This window comes from Mus caroli, chromosome 4 (genome assembly GCF_900094665.2).
Source record: "Mus caroli chromosome 4, CAROLI_EIJ_v1.1, whole genome shotgun sequence".
In the NCBI taxonomy this organism is placed as follows: domain Eukaryota; kingdom Metazoa; phylum Chordata; class Mammalia; order Rodentia; family Muridae; genus Mus; species Mus caroli.
Genome location: NC_034573.1, coordinates 106,547,427 through 106,569,384, shown reverse-complemented (window position 1 = coordinate 106,569,384; position 21,958 = coordinate 106,547,427). Strand labels below are relative to the sequence as shown.

Sequence of the window (21,958 nt, the reverse complement as noted above, 5' to 3'; positions counted from 1 at the left end):
CCAGGACAGCCAGGGCTACACAGAGAAACCCTGTCTCGAAAAACCAAAAAAAACCAAAACAAAACCAGTTAGGCTGGGCATGCTAGCACATGCTGGCAATCCCAGCTTTCAGGAGGCTGGGGCAGGCAGGTTGCAAGTTTTAGGCTGGCCTCAAAAAAGGATTCAGACTTAAATCCTTAGGGTTTTTAAAACCTGTAGCCCTTGTGACCAAGGGTTTCTGCAGGATGGGTACTTGGCAGTTTCTCCTTTCCTGTCCACTGTGTGTGCCTGTTCCTCCAGGCAGAGGTAATTACACCCCCAGCAGACTAACCCGGGGTCCCCTGGGAAGCAGACACGGCTCCTCTTTAAATGTTTTTTTTTTTTTTTTAATTCCCTAGTGGTTAATTATCATTGATACTTGACTCGTTTTTTTTTTTTTTTCCCTTTTAGTTCCTGATCCCTGGTCTCAGTCTTCTCTTGGACAGAGATATTCACTCAAACATGTCAATATATGTTTAGAAACCTCTCTTTAATTTGTGTATGTGTTTGTGCATGTGTGTATGGATATGTGATTCTGTGCTTTTATGTGTTTTAAAGTGTATAAACGGCTATTTGATGAGCTGCTCCCACTTCAGTGACAACAGTGAGGGCGTGTTTTTCACTTATTCCACAGAGTACAATATTCCCAGGCACGATCCTCTCTTGCACATGGCAGGCCCCAGCCTCCTCCTCATTTCAGATGTGATAGCCATAAACTTTCCTACCAACTTTTCACCAAGTTGCTGTACTGTCCACCGATGATCCTTTTATTTCACCGGGATTACAAAAATATGATTTCCTGATACTATTAGTACCCTTTCATTTACAAGTCTAATTCTGTACAGAAAAACTTCACACCTCAGAGGACCACTTAGATAATCTGAAAATAAAGTTCATACCAGTGATAAATGACAAATGCTTAAGTGTCTTCCATCCCCTTCCCCCTTTTCTCTGGACAGTCTTATTATTGTTCACACTGGCCTTCAACTCACTATGTAGCTGAGGCTGACCTTGAACTCCTGATCTTCCTGCCTCCATCTTCTAAGTACTGAGATTATAGGTCTACATCACTGTACCTAGCTTTACAGAAATAAACTAAACCCAAACAGGTCTCCCTTTGTAGTTCAGGTTAGCCTGGCACCCAGGGATCCTCCAGCCTCAGTTCCTGAGACTCAGATTCCACGTGTTTGCTGCCATGCCTGGTTTTCCATATCACCTTTGAAGCAGGAATTCCATTCCATGCTTTTGTTCTGGTTTATTCTCTTTAAACTTACTGGTAGGAGTCTGTAGTCATTGTAAATGTGATGTCTTTCAATTATGCAGGGTTTTTTTTTTTTTTTTTGGTTTGCTTTAAATATATAAAATATAAAACATGGGGGAGCTGAGGAGACTGCTCAGTGATTAAGAACGCTTGATCCTCGGTTCTTTGCACACCCAGCAGCTTATGATCACTTGTAACTCCAGCTCCACCTGCACTCATCTGCACTTACACGCTCACACACCTATACATAACTAACAATAATAACAAATTTAAACATTATTTTATGTGTGTGCACATATGTGACTGTATGTAAGTGCAACATGTGTACCTAGGTGGGCACGGTGGCTAAAAACGGTATTAGATCTCCTGGAACTGTAGCTACAGGTTGTAAGCTGTGCCATGTGGGTGCTGGGAACTGATCTCTGGTCCTCTAAAAAAAAGCAAGTGCTCTTAACCACTGAACTATCTTTCCAGCCTTAAAAAAATAAATCGCTGGGCGTGGTGGCGCACGCCTTTAATCCCAGCACTTGGAAGGCAGAGGCAGGTGGATTTCTGAGTTCGAGGCCAGCCTGGTATACAAAGTGAGTTCCAGGACAGTCAGGGTTATACAGAGAAACCCTGTCTCAAAAAAACAAAAAAACCAAAAAACAAAACAAAACAAAAAAATTAAACATGGGACTGGGAATATAGCTCCAGTGTAAGGTGGAGTGCATTTCTGGCATGCATGAGTCCTAGGGTAAATCTACAGAACAGTGAAGTGAATAAAGTGTGGTATGGTGGTATACTCTGAAATCATGGCATTTGGGAGACAGAGGCAGAAAGATGAGAAGTTCAAAGTCATCCTTAGCTATATAGTGAGTTTGAGGCCAGCCTGGGCGCCACTGTCTGGAGAAATGAAATAATCAAGAAAAAGTAGAGAAAATAGAGTACTGAATACTTATACACTTACCAAGCAACTTTCCTTTTCCTTTTATGAAGAACTTAGTTTATTGCATTTCTCAGGGGTGGGGGTGCACCTGCCATCATGCCTAGGAGCTCCAAGTGACAATGCCTAGGAATTGGTTTTCTCCTCTCACTGTGAGGGTCTTGGGATTGGAACTCAGCCACGGTTAAAAGCAAGTACCTTCACCCACTGCACTATCTCACATATTGAGTGGACCTGGGTTTAATCCTTAGAATCCACATAAAAGAGTGAGGTCCGGTGGCTTACACTAAGGGAAGGTCAAACAGGCAAGCCTATGAGGCTCATGGGCCAGTCTAACTAGCGTACTTGGTGAGTTCCAGGCCAGTGAGACCCTATTTCAAAACACAAGGGAGGCAGTGCATAATGAACAATACCCAGCATTGTCCTCTGCCTCCCAGACACCTGCACACACACATGCCTACACAGCTACACACATATGTGCACCTACACACACAAGAACGTTCAAAACCCAGCACTGAAAAGGAAACAAGGCTGGGTGATGGTGGAGCCTGCTTTAATCCTAGTACATAGGAGGCACAGAGACAGGGTGATCTTTGAGTTCAAGATCAGCCTAGTCTACAAGGAGAAACCCTGTCTTGAAAAACGGTAACAATGGGGCTGGAGAGATGACTCAGTGGTTAAGAGAGCTGACTGTACTTCCGAAGGTCCCTGAGTTCAAATCCCAGCAACTACATGGTCACTCACAACAATCCATAATGAGATCTGATGCTCTCTTCTATGGTCTCTGAAGACAGCCCTGGAGCAAGCGGGGCCGGAGTGAGAGCTGGAGAGTTGGCTCAGTGGTTAAGAGCACTGACTGCTCTTCCAGAGGTCCTGAGTTCAAATCCCAGCAACCACATGATGGCTCACAACCATCAGATCAAATGCCCTCTTCTGGTGTGTCTGAAAAAAACAGCTATAGTGTACTTACATATAATAAATAAAATCTTAAAAAAAAAGAAAGAAGCCAGGTATGGTGGTGCACGCCTTTAATCCCAGCACTGGGGAGGCAGAGGCAGGTGGATTTCTGAGTTCGAGGCCAACCTGGTCTACAAAGTGAGTTCCAGGACAGCCAGGGCTACACAGAGAAACCATGTCTCCAAAAACCCCAAAACAAACAAACAAACAAACAAAAAAACCCTAAACCCCCGCCAAAGAAAGAAAAACATCAATAACAAAACAAAACAAGTAAAACAAGATATCAGGCAGGTAAAGAGAGACGTTGCTAACCCAAGTCTGATCTCCAGGACCCACACAGTGCAAGGAATGTGGTGGGGATTGGGGGAAAGGGAGACACCACACAGATTACCAGAAACTAAGGAGTTATTTTTATTTTTTAAATTTTATGTGCGTTTTGCCTGTATGTATTTCTGTCTATATACTATGTACATGCCTGGTCCCTGCAGAAACCAGGAAAGTTCGATACCTTGGAACTTAACTGCCATGTGGTTGCTGAGAATCAAACCTAGGTCCTCTGCAAGAGCAGCCAGTGTTCTTAAGCAGCCGATGAGGATTTATTCGAAGGGTTCTTTTTTTTTNTTTTTTNTTTTTGTTTTTTTTTTTTCGAGACAGGGTTTCTCTGTATAGCCCTGGCTGTCCTGGAACTCACTTTGTAGACCAGGCTGGCCTCGAACTCAGAAATCCGCCTGCCTCTGCCTCCCGAGTGCTGGGATTAAAGGCGTGCGCCACCACGCCCGGCTTCGAAGGGTTCTTAACAATGATGAACCAGCCTGCCTCCATCTTAGCTTTACAGCCATCTTATAGTAAAGACAAACTAGGTTCATTCCTGTTTATGATTAAATCTCTATTTCTCAAGAATTGGGCTATGCCCAACCCGTAACCTTAACTACAAATGGTCTGTACCGCCTGTTCCAGGAAATAGCAAACATGTCTTTGTTTCAAAAAGTTATTATAACTATCTTGCGGCCCTATCTTTGTTTCAAAAGAGGTTGTTATGACGACCTTTTATGACCACTTTGCAACCATGCCTTTATTTCAGGATACTGTTATGAGTAACTTGTTATACTTTTCCTGTAGCTCCACCTATTCTGCCTGCCAAATCCCCCATTTGGATTCTCTACCCCTGAGCTATAAAAGCTTTGTTTTTCCCACGTCTAAGACTGATTTCTTTTTTTGTTTTTGAGACAGGGTTTCTCTGTATAGCCCTGGCTGTCCTGGAACTCACTGTGTAGACCAGGCTGGCCTCGAACTCAGAAATCCGCCTGCCTCTGTCTCCAGAGTGCTGGGATTAAAGGCGCGTGACACCACTGCCTGGCTTTCTGTCCTTTCTTGATCCAGCTCTCTTCTAAAGCCTTTTCAACTCTCCTCATGGTTCCCTCCTTCACCTGCTGTCTCTTTTTCTTCCCTCTTAGAATCTGAAGTCCCATCTTATTCTCTCTAAAGCTCTATATTGGCTTGGTGGTTTTTATTGGCAAGGCAGAAAATGAATGAGGAGCAATGTTTATACAAAATTGAGACAGGAGATTCTAAGAATAAACACAACAATGCCATGTCCAGATTGGAACAAGACTTGGGGGCAGAGAAACCAGCATTTGAATCAACAAGGATAACCTTTACACAGGCACAAAAACATGGCTACAGTTGTACACAAATAAAAAGAAATCTTGCTTTAAATTAATTGTTTGCTTTAACTAATTTGGTCATGATTTGGGTTTGTCTTTCTCCTCGAATCTTTGGAATTAACACCAAAGACAGACAGAGGGACAATAGTGTGGTGAGAGTGCAGGCCTCAGCAGCAGGGGCATGGTGGGGTCTCTGAACACAATCAGAGCGTAAGGCAGAGGAGGGAGCCTCTTTTTCTTTTTGTAAATTTTAAGATCTGTGTTTATGTATGCATGCCTGCTGTGAGTACCACTATGTGGGTGCTCTGTATCTCTCCCTGTCTGCCTGTCATAGAATCCATTTAACTCCTAGTGCCTTACTGGAATACACCCAGGTAAAATACTCAATATACATATAATTCTAAAAATATATATACCTTCTAAAAAAGTATGTTAGCGTCTGAACTCTCTTCATAGATACTGACAAGCCCCCTAGTGGGACACGGCTTTTAAGGCCCATGACTAGATGAAGAAAGAATGAATTTTCAAGATGACTGGCTGCTTCTTCATCCTCCTGATCTAAGACAAAAGTGTAGCATCTTAGAACAAAGGCTTGGCAGGCTTTTTCTCTGACTGTAAGGCCCCTTGCTTGTGGATGGATCTGTCCTATTCAAGACCAGGGTGTGTTTACCTCAGAGTTCTGGACCTATCAGGCTTCCAATCATTGTTAAAACATTAAAATCTTCGAGCCCTCAAGGAGAGACAAACATCCATCATACAGTCCTCCCCTCTGCTCCTTCATACAGTCCTCCCCTCTGCTTTGCTAGCTATGGGTCTTCCGTGGGCGCCTTTTGTTTGTTTGTGTTATTCTCCCACACCTAATAACAGCCTTTTGTACCTAGTGGTGCACCCCTTTAATCCCAGCACAGAGGACAGAGGCAAGCAGATCTCTATGGCCCCTGGGTATAAAAAAAGAAAAAATAAGAAAGGAAAAAGAAAGAAAAGATGACAAATATTTGAACATAGGGAATGTTTCCAGAAATATTTGAAACTCAAGTTATCAATATATAAAATTGTTACTAAAAGAATAAATATACAAATTGAGAACCTTGAGTGGTTTTTACTATTAAAAAAGTATTCATACTGTCAGAAGTAAACCAAGCAATATATTACACTTTAAAAAATGTAGTTATCGCCGGGCAGTGGTGGCACACGCCTTTAATCCCAGCACTTAGGAGGCAGAGGCAGGTGGATTTCTGAGTTTCAGTCCAGCCTGGTCTACAGAGTGAGTTCCAGGACAGCCAGGGCTACACAGAGAAACCCTGTCTCAAAAAAACAAAGAACAAACAAACAAACAAAAATCCAACAACAAAAACCCCCTAAAACAACCAAAAAACAAAAAATGTAGTTTATCAAGGCATAGTAATTCCTGCCTTTAATCCCAGTCACTCTGGAGGCAGAGGCACAGAAGCCTCTGTGAGTTCCAGGCCCTTCAGAGGTGCACAGTGAGAACCAAAACCCTGGTCTTCTAGAATAGCAGGACGTGCACTGAACCACTGAGCTATCTTTCCAGCCTCAGGCCCTCACCCTATTGACCAAGCTAGCTGGAATTCTTTTTAAAAATCTTAAAATTTTCATTTCAAATTATATGCATATATAGACATCTGTATACCACATTTGTGCCTAGTGCCTACAGAGGCCAAAAGAAGGTATTGGGTCCCCTGAAACTAATGTTACAGACAGTTGTGAGCCACCATGTGGGTGCTTGGAATTGAACTTGGTCCTCTGGAAAAGCAGCCAGCCCTCTTATCTCTGAGCCATCTCTCCAGCCTCCTAGCTGGATTTTTAATTTTTTTAAAAATTTTCAGTGAAAGGGTTTCTCTATGTAGCCTGGCTCTCCTGGAACTAGCTCTGTGGACCAGGCTGGCCTTAAACTCAGAGATATTTGCTTGCCTCTGCCTTCGGAGTGCTGGGATTAGAGGCATGCACCACCACACCCACTTCTAGCTGTACTATTTGATTCTTGGCTGGTTAGAGACTTCACAGATTCCAGGGGATGGGGCTCCTTTCCTTTCTCTCATGCTTCCATGATTTTCCTGTCTTTCTAGTCTGCCTCTTCCATAGCTAGGCATGATGTTGAAGCCCTGTAATCCTAGCTTTCAGGAGGCTGAGGCGGGAGGATCTCAAATGAGTTCTAGACCAGATTAGGCTACATAGTGAGATGTCTGCATATGACTCAACAAAGAACAAAAACAAAACCCAACCTAAACCAGAGCAACAAAACCCAAACCAACAAACCCAAACCTCCCAAAGTCCCTGTGAAAAAGATGTTGCTGTTGGGGGGCCCTCTCCTCCTCTGAGAGAGACCCCACTCCAAAGGGTTATCTTTTTTTTTTTTTGAAGTAAAAGACTTAACAGGTTGAACAAACAGCACAAGTTAATTCAATGGCCAAAGAATGAAAAAAACCAGACTCTTATCAACTTCTTTAGTCTTTAGGGGTGAAAAAGTCACAGATATATGTGTGTTTCCAAGCCAGATTAAGGGACAGTAGAGCACTGTTCATACCTACCTCACCCCCTTCTCTCAGAAAGCACAGCAGGAGTGGGGCCACTCCCTACCCAAATCAGGCTCGGCTACATATGCCACGTCGTGATAAAGCCAGTTAGACTTCTGTTTCCCTGCTAGAGAACTGGTTTTTCAGAGATCATGTGACTATCAATCTGCTAATTTAGCTGATATACTTGAAAGGCCCCAGCCCCGACTGCAACACATCCTATCCTCCCTGGTCCTTTTTCCTCCCCTCCCCTCTGACTACATAAGCTAGTCCCAATACTCAATGAATGAGCTGTCCTGGGACAGCCTCCTGGGTTGATTCACTCCTGCCTTTCAGCACCAAGACCCTGCTCCCCTGATCCTCTGCATCCTGATGGCCACCGGTGTTCAATGGTTGATGGGGGGGACGCAGATAATGGGTTAAAAATTAGGGAGGTTGAGCCTGGTGGCATAGGGCTATAATTTTAGCACTAGGAAGTAGAAACAGGAGGTTAGCACTGGATCCATCAGACCCAGTCTCAAAAGAAGCAAAACAAACCTTCAAAACGGAGATACTTACATATTTTCTAGGACTAGGTAGAGTTTCTTTCCTTTAAAGAATATTTCTCTGTTATTAGAGCGTGTGTGTACATGATGTTTGTATGAGGGTGCGCATGTGCCATGTTGTACATGTGGAGGTCAGAGGTCAAGTTTGTGGATCAGTTCTCTCCTTTCACCTTTGTGTGGGCTGTGGGCACTGAACTCATGTCATCAGGCTTAGGTGATACATGCTTTTATCCACATCCACACATCCCCTAAACCCCTTATTTTGAGACGGATTCTGACTATACAGCCCAGGCTGACCTCATAGTCATGGCAAAGAAGTTAACTGTTCTTTTTTTTTTTTTTTAATTTTTAATTTTTTTATTACGTATTTTCCTCAGTTACATTTCCAATGCTATCCCAAAAGTCCCCCATACCCTCCCCCCCTCTTCCCTACCCACCCATTCCCATTTTTTTGGCCCTGGCGTTCCCCTGTACTGGGGCATATAAAGTTTGTGTGTCCAATGGGCCTCTCTTTCCAGTGACAGCCAACTAGGCCATCTTTTGATACATATGCAGCTAGAGACACGAGCTCCGGGGTACTGGTTAGTTCATAATGTTGTTCCACCTATAGGGTTGCAGATCCCTTAAGCTCCTTGGGTACTTTCTCTAGCTCCTCCATTGGGATTAACTGTTCTTTTTGTGTATGTGTTTTTGTTTTTCATTAAGTTGCTCACAGCCTTCTTGTCTCCCAGCAAGATATTCCTAGGGAAATTAAAATTTCTTCGGTTCATTGTTCCCAAAAGCCAAGGAAAGGACATAAGTATCTCTTTAGTATATCCTCATTTCTGCTAGGCGGGCTGGGGGTGACAGAGGGTCATAAGTTTAAGGATAACTGGGTTACACAGCAAGACCTTGACTCAAATAACAACAAACCTCAGCAGTGACCACCTCACGAAGCTCTACCACTATGCTATATTCCTAGTGCCCCCAAGACACCACACACACAAGACAAAATGGGGACAATAAACCTTATAGCTGAGGATAGTAAATGATTTATAATAGCCAAGGAGGTCCTTTTAAGTAGATAGAGATTAAGTGTAATGGGCATGCTGTTTTGATTAGTGAGCACTTAGGTAATACATGGGGCTACGTTAAATACTTTGAACACATTTTTTTTTTCCCGTTCTTGGAGAGAGGGTCTTTCTACAGAGCTGTCGTTGTCCTGGAACTCATTATGAAGACCAGGCTAGTCTCACAGAGATCTATCTGCTTGCCTATGCGTAGTGAGTACTATAATTAAAGGCCTGTGCTACCAGGCGCAGCTACTTTGTTCACTTTAATTAGCCCCTGTGAATAATCCCTTAGGAGAGGTACTATAATAATATCACTTAGATAAAGGAAAAACGGATTTTTAGAGAATGGGTGATTATGCCCAAGGAAAAGACAGATAGCTTATTTCAAGACATCTCAGACCAATTGGCAGTGTAGCACCAATGCCTCCGCTCACCTTTTGACTGGCCACTGGCCTTGCCTGCCTCCAGCTCAGATTTCTGCTCCAGGTCTGGCACAATAAAGAGCCCGAATCAAATTCTCAGAAATGTGCTGCCTTTTAAGATCTATTCCAGTAGCAACTCCTCCGCACAGCACTTCGGTGCAAAACATCTATTTGGTTCACCTGCTTCGGCCAAAGGCAGGAGCCAGGAAGAGGGACCATTGGCAAGTAAGAATTCTGGCACCTGCCTGATGCTGCCACCAGGACCAGCCACAGCTCCTAGTGGTCTGTTGAGCCTCTAGGCGGAAATCCAAGCCCCTTAGCAGCCTCGGCCCTAAGCCCGCCCCTTCCTTTAGGCCGGATCGTCGAGCGTCAAGTTCACTGAACGCAGCCAATAGGGGACTGTGGCGGCAGAGTGGCGGGAGGTTCGATTGACACTGCCTGGAGGCTGTTAACGCGCGCTTTGGAAAGAGGAAGAATAAGGGGAAAGGTACCCGAGTCGCTCTTTGCCTCTCTTCAGCTTCTAAGAGTCTCTTCCTCCCAACCTGGATTTTTAACTGGTTCTTCCTGGGTTCCTGTTTAACTTCCCACAAGGCGTTCCTAGGTCTCTGCTTGCCTTCCTCACACTGAGGTTTGATGTCGGTCCAGCTCTGGTAAATTCTATCCCCCTCCTAAGAATTCAGGCATCTCGCCTTCGTACTTAAGACTGTACTTTTTTCGTAAAGTGTTACTCTCAGGGAAGCAGCCCAGCTAGGGACGTAATTCCAACTCCACTTTGCTCATCTGCAATTTCAATCTGTCTTCTTTCCCATCCTAGATTTAGACCCAGCTCCGCCTGGACTTGACTTTGGATATTTTGACCTCGAGGAACTTGGGGACCGACATTCCTGGTTTGGACCCAAGCCTCATCCCCTGATTGCATCCCCTCCACTCGTACCGACTCTTAAGACAGTATTTTCAATGATATAGCAACTTCCTTTTATAGCATCCCCTGGTCCTGCATTCTCTGTTGCGGAGTGCTTTTAACTTAGCTGATGGGCACTTGACATCTGATGCTTCTGGGGCCAGGATGGTAAGTGTGACTTTAAGCTGACTTAAGGGGCCTGGCTGCAGGATCACTGTGGGAACTCATTTTCTGTTCTCCCTTACAGAGGAGGAGCTTAGCTCCCAGCCAGTTGGCCAGGAGGAAACCAGAAGACAGATCATCAGATGATGACGACTGGCAGCCTGGGACAGTAGTGAGTGTTTAGGGAAATAGGGAAAATGAGGTTCATAGTCATCTTGAGAAAGTACCTTCCATACATTTTGAAGCTTTTTTTTTTTTTTTTTTTTTGAGATGAGGTTCTCACCAGGTCTGTAGACTATGGTCTGTCTCCCAAATGCAGTGTGTGGTCATAGGCATGTGTCAGGCACACCTGGCACTTAAGGTTTTTTTGAAACAGTGTTTCTCTGTGTAGCCCTGGCTGTTCTGGAACTTTATTTGTAGACCAGGCTGGCCTTGAACTCACACAGAGGTTCCCTTGCCTCTGCTACCCTGTGTTGAAATTGAAGGCCTTTGCCACTACTGCCCCACTTAAGTAAATTTTAATGAAAATTTACAGTATACTAAGCACTGGAGAAGATTAATAAAATTGTTATCCTCCAGATAGGTTCACTAGAAATTAATACAGTTTCCGTTTTCTTGGTGGGAGGAGAATATCAAAACCAAGGGATGGTAATGTTGGGTTCCAGGCCTGCCAAAAGTGGGGGTGGTGGTGTACTAATATATTCTGTGTGCTTCCCTAACTACATAGTATATTCAGGCCAGCCTGGAATACATGAAACCCTGCGTTAAAAAAAAAAAAAAGTAGGATTTTGGCATATGAGAGCTTTAGAGTTTCTCTGATAGCCCTGGCTGCCCCTGAAACTTGCTCTATATAGATCAGGCTAGCCTCAGAATTTAGAGACCTGCCTCTGGTTTCCAAGATCAGCGATTCATTTGCCACCATGCCTGGCCGGGTGGTTTTTTTGGGTCTATTTTGAGACATGAATTCTGTTATGTAGCTCTCTGACTGACTTGGAACTCACTGTGTAGACCAGACAGAGAGCCACTTGCCTCTGCCTGATGAGTGGAAGGATTAATGGCATGTGCCACTTTATCTGTCCTTAGAAGGTACTTCTTGTTGGTGTCTGTATATGAGTATCGGCCTGTGAAGAGAAGGGCCTGGTAACTGTTTCAGGAGATTCAGATAGCTTGACAAGTTGTTACAAGTGTGCTCTGATGGCTTGGTGTTCACTTTTTTAAAACTTATTTTGTAGGGAGTATGCATATGCCATGGCACTGGGTTTGGGGACCTAGCTCAGGCTGTCCGGCTCTGAGGCAAGCATCCATACTGCTTAGCTGGTTCACAGCATCCTCCTCTCCCCCGCCTTTTGAGACAGCTTCTCTCATGTAGCTTAGGCTGGCCTCAAACTCATGCTATAGCTAACTAGTTTTAAACTGTGAGCTTCCACCATCTTCCACCTTCAGAGCAATCCAGCATGCTTGGCCTGGGGTGGGGCTCTTTAGCATTGCTGCTTTGCAGGGAGTTTTTACCTGTGAGGCAGGAACAATGGCTCCCTGTCACCATTTACAAACATCTCAGAGTTGAACGTGGGGCAGCTTTTCTGCAGGTGAGTCATGATTGTAGCTTTGTTTGGATGGTTGCTCCTAAAAGTATGGGTTTGTTTGTTTAGTTGGTTGGTTTTTCTTTGTTGTTGTTTTGAGACAGGACCAGTTTTTTTTTTTTTTTTTTAAAGAATATTTTTCGTATATGAGTACACTGTAGTTGTCTTCAGACACACCAGAAGAGGGCATCAGATCCCATTACAGATGCTTGTGAGCCACCAAGTGGTTGCTGGGATTTGAACTCAGGACCCCTAGAAGAATCAGTACTAGGGGGCATGACCAAAAACAAGTGCCAGCCCTGGGAGCGGCCCTCTGCTCCCTGGCCACCTGAGAGCTGTCCCTGCCCCTCAATGGCTGTAGTACTCAGGAGAGCAGACTCTACCTCCCACGGACGGCACAGTACAGCTGGCTCTGGTTGAGGAGGCTCAGGTAAGCCAGCTCCTAGGATGAGTGGGAGAGCTGGCCCCATCACTCCTCTGGCATGAGGTGACATGGGTGAAGGGTTGATGCAGTACTGAGAACTGACCCTGGGGTCATGAGAAAAGCTGGAGAGATATCCCTGCCTGTCATTGGCTGCAGCACTTGGAAGAGTGGGCCATGCACTTTACCTGGGCAACACAGGGGAGCTGGCCCTGATTGTGAAGGCACAGGTGGACCAACCCTGAAAATGTGAGAGGGGAAGAGCTGGCCCAGCCCCTCACAGGCTGCAGCATTTGGGAGCAGACCCCAAACCTTGCCTGGGCAGCACAGTGGAGCTGGCTCAAGAGATGTGGGGATGGGTGAGCCAGCCCTGAGGCATGAGAACTGGAGCGCTGACCCTGCCTCCAGCTGCTGGATGCACTAGGTGGCCTGGCCTCTCCACTGTTGGAGAGTTCATCCTGGTGGTACAGATAAGTGAGAAGTGTCAGGCTGACCAGCTCAGCTATCACCCAGGCCCTGATCTAAGGCTCTGAATTGGCTCATCCTAAAATCTATATCATCTGCAAATGGATGGGATGCAAATGGTCCTGCTGTCCCCAACTACATGATCTGACACGAGGCAGCAGGATAACTGGGAGGAATCCCCGTGAGGATCTAATATTAATGGTGTCACAGAAGCCAAAGATCTCAAACCAGACCAATGACTTATTTACAAGTAAAGATGTGTGGACAGAAGGATATACTGTGGGACACACTGACATACTACATCTCTCTCTCTCTTTCTTTCTTTTTTTCTCTCTCTCTTTCTCTTCCTTTCTCTCTCTCTCTCTCTCTCTCTCTCTCTCTCTCTCTTTCTTTCTTTTCCAAGACAGGGTTTCTCTGTGCAGTCCTGGCTGTCCTGGAACTCACTCTGTAGAACAGGCTGGCCTCAAACGCAGAAATCATCCTGCCTCTGCCTCCCAAGTGATGGGATTAAAGGCATGCGCCACCATTGCCCAGCCTTCCTTTCTTCTTTATGATGTTTGTGTATTTTATTTTGGAAGGGGACAGGAAGATGAGTGGGAATGGAGTGCATGATGTGAAACTCACAAAGAATCAATAAAAAGCTTTTAAAAACTGTGCCAATAAGATATGGTGGCACACGCCTGTAATCGCAGCATTGGTGGTGGGGGCTGGAGAATCCATCCTTGGCCACAAAGCAAGTGTGAGGTCAGCTTGTGCTACATAAGACCCTGTCTCAACGAAACAAAAGTATTGTCAGGCAACACACTGAACTTCTTTTGTTTGTTTGTTTGTTTGTTTTTGAGGCAGGGTTTCTCTGCGTAGCCCTGGCTGTCGTAGACCAGGCTGGCCTTGAACTCAGAAATTCGCCTGCCTCTGTCTCCCAAGTAGGTGTACGCCACCACGCCTGGCCACACTGAACTCTTAACATCTATTATCGTATATGACTGTTACAGCAACTCTAAGATATTATGTTTACTAGCCTCATCTACCAAGTCAGAAAACTGGAATTTGCTGGGCATGGTGGTACACGCCTTTAATCCCAGCACTCAGTGAACTTGAGGCCAGCTTGGAATAAAAAATTCTATCCTGGGGCTGGATAGATGGCTCAGGGTCTCTGGGGTTGTCTAGGTATTGCAATATAGCTTTTCATTTTTCTCCTAGACTCCTAAGAAACGCAAGTCCAGCAGTGAGACCCAGGTCCAGGAGTGTTTCCTGTCTCCTTTTCGGAAGCCCTTGACTCAGCTACTCAACCGGCCACCTTGTCTGGATAGCAGTCAACATGTAAGTCACAAGTACACCTGGCCTGTTCTCTGTATGTGCCCAGTTCTTTGCCTCAGTAGATTCCTTTGCTGCAATCTGATCAGCTTTTCCACAGCTTCTGAGTGATCTGGGAAGCCTGCTTGAATTGAGTTTTACCTTATTTATAATTGTGTGGGTACCAGATCTAATATGGCTCATTTTCCTAAAGAAGTGAGAGTCAAGGAGGAAGTCATGACATTGAGCAGGTACTGCATATAGCTTTCTGTTTTGTTTGTTTCTTTTTCTTTTTTCTTTCTGAGATAGTTTCATGTAGGCCCAGGGTGGCCTCTGCCTCCCAAGTGCTAGGACTAAAGGCATGTGCTACCACTCACCAGTTTAGTACTAGAATCCTAAACCTTTTGTTATTTCCTCTAGTAGTCAATTTATCACCATATCAGAGTCTTGCATAACTTCTTCCCCCTCCTCCTCTTCCTCTTCCTCTTCTTCCTCCTCCTCTTCCTTCTTCTTTTTCCTCCTCCTCCTCCTCCTTCCTTTTTTTGTTAAGGGTAAGGTCTCACAGTAGCCCTGGCTGTTACTGAAAGATTTATCTGCCTCTGCCTCCTGAATGGTGGAATTAAAAGTGTGCTCTACCACACCTGGCTTTTTTTTTCTTCACTGTTGAACATATGTTCTTATTTGTGTGTGTGTGTGCACATCATCTACGTGTGGAGATTAGAGGATAACGTCTGAGAGTTGCTATCTCTCATTTTACCACATGGATTTCAGGGATTGAAAAGTAATTTTGTATGATAGTGAGCGCTGGAAACAGAACCTGGGTCCTCTGTAAGAGCAGCCAGTGCTCCTAACTGCTGAGCTATCTCTCCAGTACTGACTCTTTGCTTTTATGTTGGCTGTTTGCTTGTTTGGTTTTTTCTTTAAAAAAATCTCCTGCTAGGTGACCTTTAGTCCCCTGGGACAGTTGTCCTGTTAGGTGGTCTTCAGTCCCCTGGTGTCCTCTGGGCAGTTGTTAGGTGGTCTTTAGTCCTCTGGAACAGTTGTCATTAGGCTTTGTTCAAGTTGTCTCATGGGTGCCTTGAGTGGCTTCACAGTTTATTTATTAATTTTTTTTTAAAGATTTATTTATTTTACGTATATGAGTACATGTAGCTGTCTTCAGACACACCAGAAGATGGGATCAGATCCCATTTTAGATGGATGTGAGCCACCACGTGGTTGCTGGGAATTGAACTCAGGACCTCTGGAAGAACAGTCAGTGCTCTTAACCACTGAGCCATCTCTCCAGCCTTGGCTTCACAGTTTAGATGGAGGCTGAGAATGGCCTAGATTTGAAGTTAACTTCTGATGGTTCTGAAAGGTTATTCCGGTGGAAGGAGTAAGAGATTTCAGTTTAGCGGGCTGTAAGAGAGCCTGGCAGCAGACTGAGGCAGCTCCTGAAAAGTGTTTGCTGAGTTAGGTCTTTTGGCAGGTGGAGGGAGAAGGTAGGTGGAGAGCTGTGTAGAAGCCTGGAATGGTGAGCTGCTGAGGATGTTTAAATTTATGTATATGTTTGTAGTGTGTGAATACTTGTGTGTGTACACTAGAGTTACAGATAAACTGGTGAGTGGTAGCACATGCCTTTAGTCCTAGCACTTAGGAGGCAGAGGCCAGCCTGGTCTACAGAATGAGTTCCAGGCCAGCTAACACTGCACAGAGAAATCCTGTCTTAGAAAAACCAAAACCAAAAACAACAACAATAAAAAACATAATAAAAATATATTAGGTGATCGTTGGTACAGAGATATTTGATATCTCAAAGTGTGTATATTGTCAGGGTGAATCTACAGTTGGAAGAGATTTAGGCTTCAGTCCTAGGCCCTGAGGAACTCTAAGCTTTAAGGGCATTTAGGTGGTTTAGGCAGAGATGGAAACATGCATTGGGCTGAGCACGAGATTCCAGAGAAGTGCACTAGTGGGAGAGTGGTCAGGAAGGCATATCTGAGAGGAAAGAATGGTTAGCTTTGTTAAGATAAGAATGGAAACTTGCTCAGTGGAATTAGAAGCATGCTGACATGGCCTTGTGCAGAGCCACGTATGGAGAGTGGAAAGCAGATTGGAGTGGGAGATAAGAGAGGGAGACATTAAATTCTTTCTAGAAGTTTACCTGTGGAAGGGAAAGGTAAATGATCAGAGGCGTTTTTGTCATCCAAGTAGCAGAGTGCTAAGCAGGCTGGTAAGAAAGAACGAGCAGGGGTGGAGCAGTGGAGATGGAGAGATGGATGTAACGGTCCCTTGAATCTGCTGACATGGAAAACTGGGGGCTGAGGAGGATGTGCTGTCCCCCTCCAATCAGAAGGAAAGGACATCGTAGAGCGCCATCCTCCAAGTGAAATAGCCACCCACCATCTTCATTAGATAAGCCTTAGATAGGGCTTGGGCACTGGTGAGATGCTCTGTAGAGAGGAGGGAGATGGGTTGGGTGACAGGGATTGGGTTCCAGCTACACCATTAGTATGCAGCTCTGCTCTAATTGTCTGTGTTGTGGGAAGCTCTAGAGTATCTAGGCTGGTGAATAGTGAATGGAGAAGGGCTCCATCATCTCTGTGGGTGAGGGTTTCCCAGTGCTGTTGCTTCGGCAGCACCCATGCTCCTGCCAGCAGCCCATCTCTATGCCCTGTAGGTAAGCCAGATAAACTCATTGGTTTCCTAGGGTGAACTTTAGTGGGGTTTGGTTGGTTGTAAGAAGGAGGCAGTAGACATTGCTCCTCAGGGAAGGAATTTGCAAAATATATGGTATGAATTATCTGCAACTAGTAGAACAAGAGAATAAGGGCATTCCTGTGCCACGTTTGGTGTTGTAGACCAGATCCCCAAGGGCCTAGTCTTGCCAGGTCCTGCTGCCACTAGCTAGCAGATGTTTTGGCTTCATAAATATGAATACCCCAGACAGTAATACAGCCTGTTCTTTGTCTTATAGATCCTATGGCTTCTGAATTCTATTGGAATATATATTTTTTAAATTTGGAATATGAATTCTTGGCTACTCAAACCCTAAATCAAACCCTCTCACCCTGATTTATGTACTTAATGAGTCTCGAGGGGACTGGCCTGGAACTGTGTAGAGTAGACAGACTTGAACTCAGAGCTGCCTGTCTCTTAAGTACTAGGAATACACGAATGTGCTACCATGCCTCATGCCAACTGAAAATAATTTTTCAGTTTTAGAATTGATGTCAAAATCTAATAGAATTCATTTCCTGCTTTTTTGTGATTTGATTTAGAACATATATGTGTGTGCATATGTATATATATATTTACTATTTTATTTTATGTGTGTGGATGTTTTACTTCATGTATGTCTATGCACCACGTGTCTGCCTAGTGCCTGCAGAGGTCAGAAGATGGCAAGAGATCCCCTAGAGATGGAGTTAAGGATGGTTGTGAGCCACGATGCAGGGCTGGGTCTTGAACCTGGTGCTATGCAAGAGCAACAAGTATTCTTTTTGTTGTTTGTTTGTTTGTTTTTTTTCTTTTCTTTCTTTTGTTTTTTTTTTTTTTTGTTTGTTTTTGTTTTTGTTTTGTTTTTTGAGACAGGGTTTCTCTGTGTCGCCCTGGCTGTCCTGGAACTCACTTTATAGACCAGGCTGACCTCGAACTCAGAAGTCCACCTGCCTCTGCCTCCCAAGTGCTGGGATTAAAGGCGTGCGCCACCATGCCCAGCACTGTTTGTTTGTTTTGAGACAGGATTTCTCTGTGTAGTCCTGGCTGTCTTGGACCAGGATGGTCTCAAATTCAGAGATTCTCCTACCTCTGCCTCCTGAGTGCTGGGGTTCTAAAGACTTGTGCAGCCTGTGTTCTCAATTTCCGAGCCATTGCTTCAGCATCTGCAGCGCACACACACACTTTTTTTTTAGGTCCTTGTATCCCTAGACCAGACTGGCCTCAGAGATCTGTCTGCTTCTGCCTAAAGGGAGTTTCTTGTTGGCATCATTTTGATGTCTCTGTAGGAGCCTGGACCATAGTTACAAGATGTGAGGTACTGCTCTGGACGATAATGATGGCAGGGAATAGAAACTTGTCAGGTACAGAAGGGACCCCAAAGCAGTAGTTCCATTCCCTTCTGGAGGCCAGAAATGGCAAAGAAATTGTTTCTGTTTGCTGTTACCTCCCTGCACATCTGCCTACAGGCTGTAGATTTCTGTGACTGAACTGGAAGAGGCATCTAGATTGACATATTCATCCCCTGTCTCATGCCTCGCCTTCATTTCTAACAAATTCTTTAAGATACTCCCAGCCGGGCTGGTGAGATGGCTCAGTGGGTAAGAGCACCCGACTGCTCTTCCGAAGGTCCAGAGTTCAAATCCCAGCAACCACATGGTGGCTCACAACCATCCGTAACGAGATCTGGCGCCCTCTTCTGGAGTGTCTGAAGANTGTACTTAAATAAATAAATCTTTAAAAAAAAAAAAAAAAAAAGATACTCCCAGCCTAGGGGCTTCAGTGGTACCTTATATCCTGAGAACCTCCTGCTGTATAGGAGCTCTGCCACTCCCTCTCCTTTTCTCTCCTCCCTCTCTCTCTCATCCTTCTTGGGCTCCCTCTAACTTTCCCTCTAAAACTCACCCCTGGGGCTGAAGAGATGGCTCAACAGTTAAGAGAAGTGAAAAGGACCTGAGTTTGGTTCCCAGACCCATGAGGCAGCTCACCCATCTATCACTCCAACTCAAGGGGATCTAGCATCCTTTTCTGGCCACCGTGGGCACCAGGCATCCACACAGTGCACTTAAATATATTCAGGCAAAACACTCATACATATAAAAATAAATAAATCTTTAAAAAAATCCTCACCCTCTCTGTCTGAGAATGTAGTTGTTTGAACTTTCAAGACATGCTGACAACTACTGTCTCAGGGTGGCTTGGTGGTCGCCAGGTTCTCTGGCATACTTGTCCCTAAGCAAAGCTCACTAAGAGCTGAGAAAGGCTTTGAAACGGCACTCAAGACCCCCCACTGTTTCTGTAACATTAACATATTTTTTCTAAAAGTACTGTCTCATGTAGCCAGGCAAGCCTTGAATTACTGCCTTGGATAACCTTGAACTCTGCCTTGTAAGTGCTGATATTATGGCATTCACTTAAGGCCTAGCTTGCTAGCACTTTTCTTCTTTCATCTCCTTTTCTTTCCTTCTTTGTTTGGTTGTTCCTTCCTTCCTTTTTTTCTTTTTCAAGACAGGGTTTCTTTGAGTGGCCCTGGCTGTCCTAGAACTTGCTCTGTAGACCAGGTGGGGCCTCAAATTCAGAGAAACCCACCAGCCTCTGCCTCTCAAGTGCTGGAATTAAAGGTGTGGGATGCAGACGTTTTTTTGCTATTGTTTTTATTAATGATTATTATTGCTGTTCATAACTACAGTATTCATGCTAATTAAGAAATCATGTCCAGGTGGTTGTGATGCACGCCTTTAATCCCAGCACTCGGGAGGCAGAGGCAGGCGGATCTTTGTAAATTCAAGGCCAGCCTGGTCTACGGACTGAGTTCCAGGGAAAGCCAGGGATGCACGGAGAAACCCTGTCTTGAAAAACCAAAAAAGGAAAACCCCACATTTAGTCAGAGCCAGGCATGTTTGCATACACCGAAAATCCCAGCAGTCTAGAAGCTGATGCAGGAGGATTGTGAGTTTAAGGCCAAACTGGACAATAGATCTCTAGGCTAACCTCAAAGTAGTTAGTGTCACTGTTACAAAAACCAAAAATTTTCTTCAGATGCATTAAGTGAGATTTCTCTTTTGTCACATTATTTAGTGATGGTCACTTACCCATTCTTTCATTAGACCACAAAAAATACATTTTGGGGAGGGTGTGTGAGAAAACATTGAGCCTCTAGAAGTTTATAATGTATATTTGTAAAGAGCTAAGTTAGAATGTAAAGGTAAAATTTCACAGCAAGGCAGGCTTGCCTTTGTCTCTGTTCAATTACATTTGGGCAGAAAGGAGTTTTTTTCATTTCTCTTTGCCCTGTAATTTGGCCCCGTTAGCAGTCCAAATATGGTGGTTCATGTCTGGAAGGCTAATGCTCCAGAGGTGGAAGCAGGAGGAGTGTTGTGAGTTTCAGGGCAGCTTGGGCTACAGAGTGAGACCCTTTCTCCAAAAATGCAATAAAACCAGGGCTGCCAAGATGTTTTAGTGTGTATAGTACCTGGCAGCAAGCCTGATTGGACCCGCATGGTTGGAGAAGAGTCTGTACAGAGTGCCTCGTCCTCCATAGCACACACAGAGAACCATACCTTTAGTGAGCTTGCTCTGATTTCTCCTCTGGTATCGCCAAGGTTGACAAGCTATTTTAATTCTTCTGAATAATCCAGATGTGTACAGATAAAGATCAAACTTTACTGGGAGTTGACATTAATTCTTCATTAATTCTCTTGTCCGAGAACCCCATCCCGCTTCTTCCCTCAGCTCTGCCTCATATTCTGTTGATTTGATTTCAGGCCAGCCCACACTGAATCTTCCTTTCCAGTGTGGATTTTCGTGTGCGTGAACTTTCTGCACCTTTTTCCTAACTGGCTTTTGTTGTTATGATGAGCTTACCTCTGTTCATGACCTTTTAGCATGTTGTTCCCTGTCTGGAACGGTGCTTCCCTGGCAGGAAGCACTCACTGGCTTTGGGCTGATATACATGGCCTTAAGTAAAAGGTTAAGTAAGAGATCACGAGTAGAGGCTGTAGAATCAGGAAGATTCGCCATTTATCATGGCTGTGTATTGTGTGTGTGCATGTATATGTGTGACTGCAGGTGTGTGTGCTGTGGCGCTTGTGGAAGTCAGAGGACAGTTTGTGGGGATTTGTTCTCTCTCTGTGAATCCTGGGGGCCAACTTCGTTTGTTGAGTGTGGTAGCAAGTACCTTCATTTATTTGTCTGGTTATACATATTTGTGTGTGTGTGTGTGTGTGTGTGTGTGTGTAAATGTATGCAGTGTGTGTATGGGTGCCATCAGAGGCCAGATTGAGGGCGTTGGGTCTGGAGCTGGAATTACTAATAGTTGTAAACCTTCCCAAACTGAACTTGAGTCCCAGAAAAGCAGGAAGCACTCTTAACTGCTCTTAACTGTTGTGCTGTTTCTCCAGGCATCTTACCACCTAACTCCCTTTTTGAAACAGGATCTCATGTATCATGTAGCCCATGCTGGCCTCAAAACCCATTTGTAGCTAAGGGTAATCTTGAGCTCCTAGTCCTCTTGCCTCTTCCTCTCAAATTCTGGAAATAGGTGTGAGCTACCCCACCTGGCTTAACTTTCTTTCTTGGACAAGGTTTTACCCAGGCTGGCTTCAGTCTCTGTGAGGTCCTTTACTAGTCTCCTAAGGACTAGGACTATAGGTTTGCATCACTGCTTGCCTGGAATAACAGGAGCCTGTGAACCTCATAGGGGTCTTAGTGAGGATTAAATTATGATAGGAAACTAGATGTAGTACATGCTTAATCTCATTACTCAGGAAGCTGAGGCAGGAGGATTGAAAGTTTGAGATCAGCTTGGCTGGGGAGCACAGGGAAGACTGTCCTGGCCCTGCCTCCCAAATTGTGATATGATAGAGACTTAGCTCTCAGCCATCATTGTCATGTTTCTCTGTTAATATTTTACTGATGTTACTGCTTATATTACTTCTAATCTTTGGGCTGTTTAATTTTCAAGGAAGGTGATATGGATTTATGAAAAGAAAAGAGCAGAAGCTGGGCTTGTTGGCACACGCCTTTAATCCCAGCACTTGGGAGGCAGAGGCAGGTGGA

General features: G+C 44.7%; 1 long non-coding RNA gene across 1 annotated transcript; it reads left to right on the top strand.

Annotated features, from left to right (window-relative positions):
- Positions 1 to 9,808: 9,808 nt before the first annotated feature.
- LOC115030870 lies at positions 9,809 to 14,217 on the top strand. Its single transcript, XR_003836447.1, has 4 exons — positions 9,809 to 9,865; positions 10,193 to 10,447; positions 10,527 to 10,613; positions 14,108 to 14,217. It is a non-coding gene; the product is annotated as an uncharacterized LOC115030870 (long non-coding RNA).
- Positions 14,218 to 21,958: the final 7,741 nt, after the last annotated feature.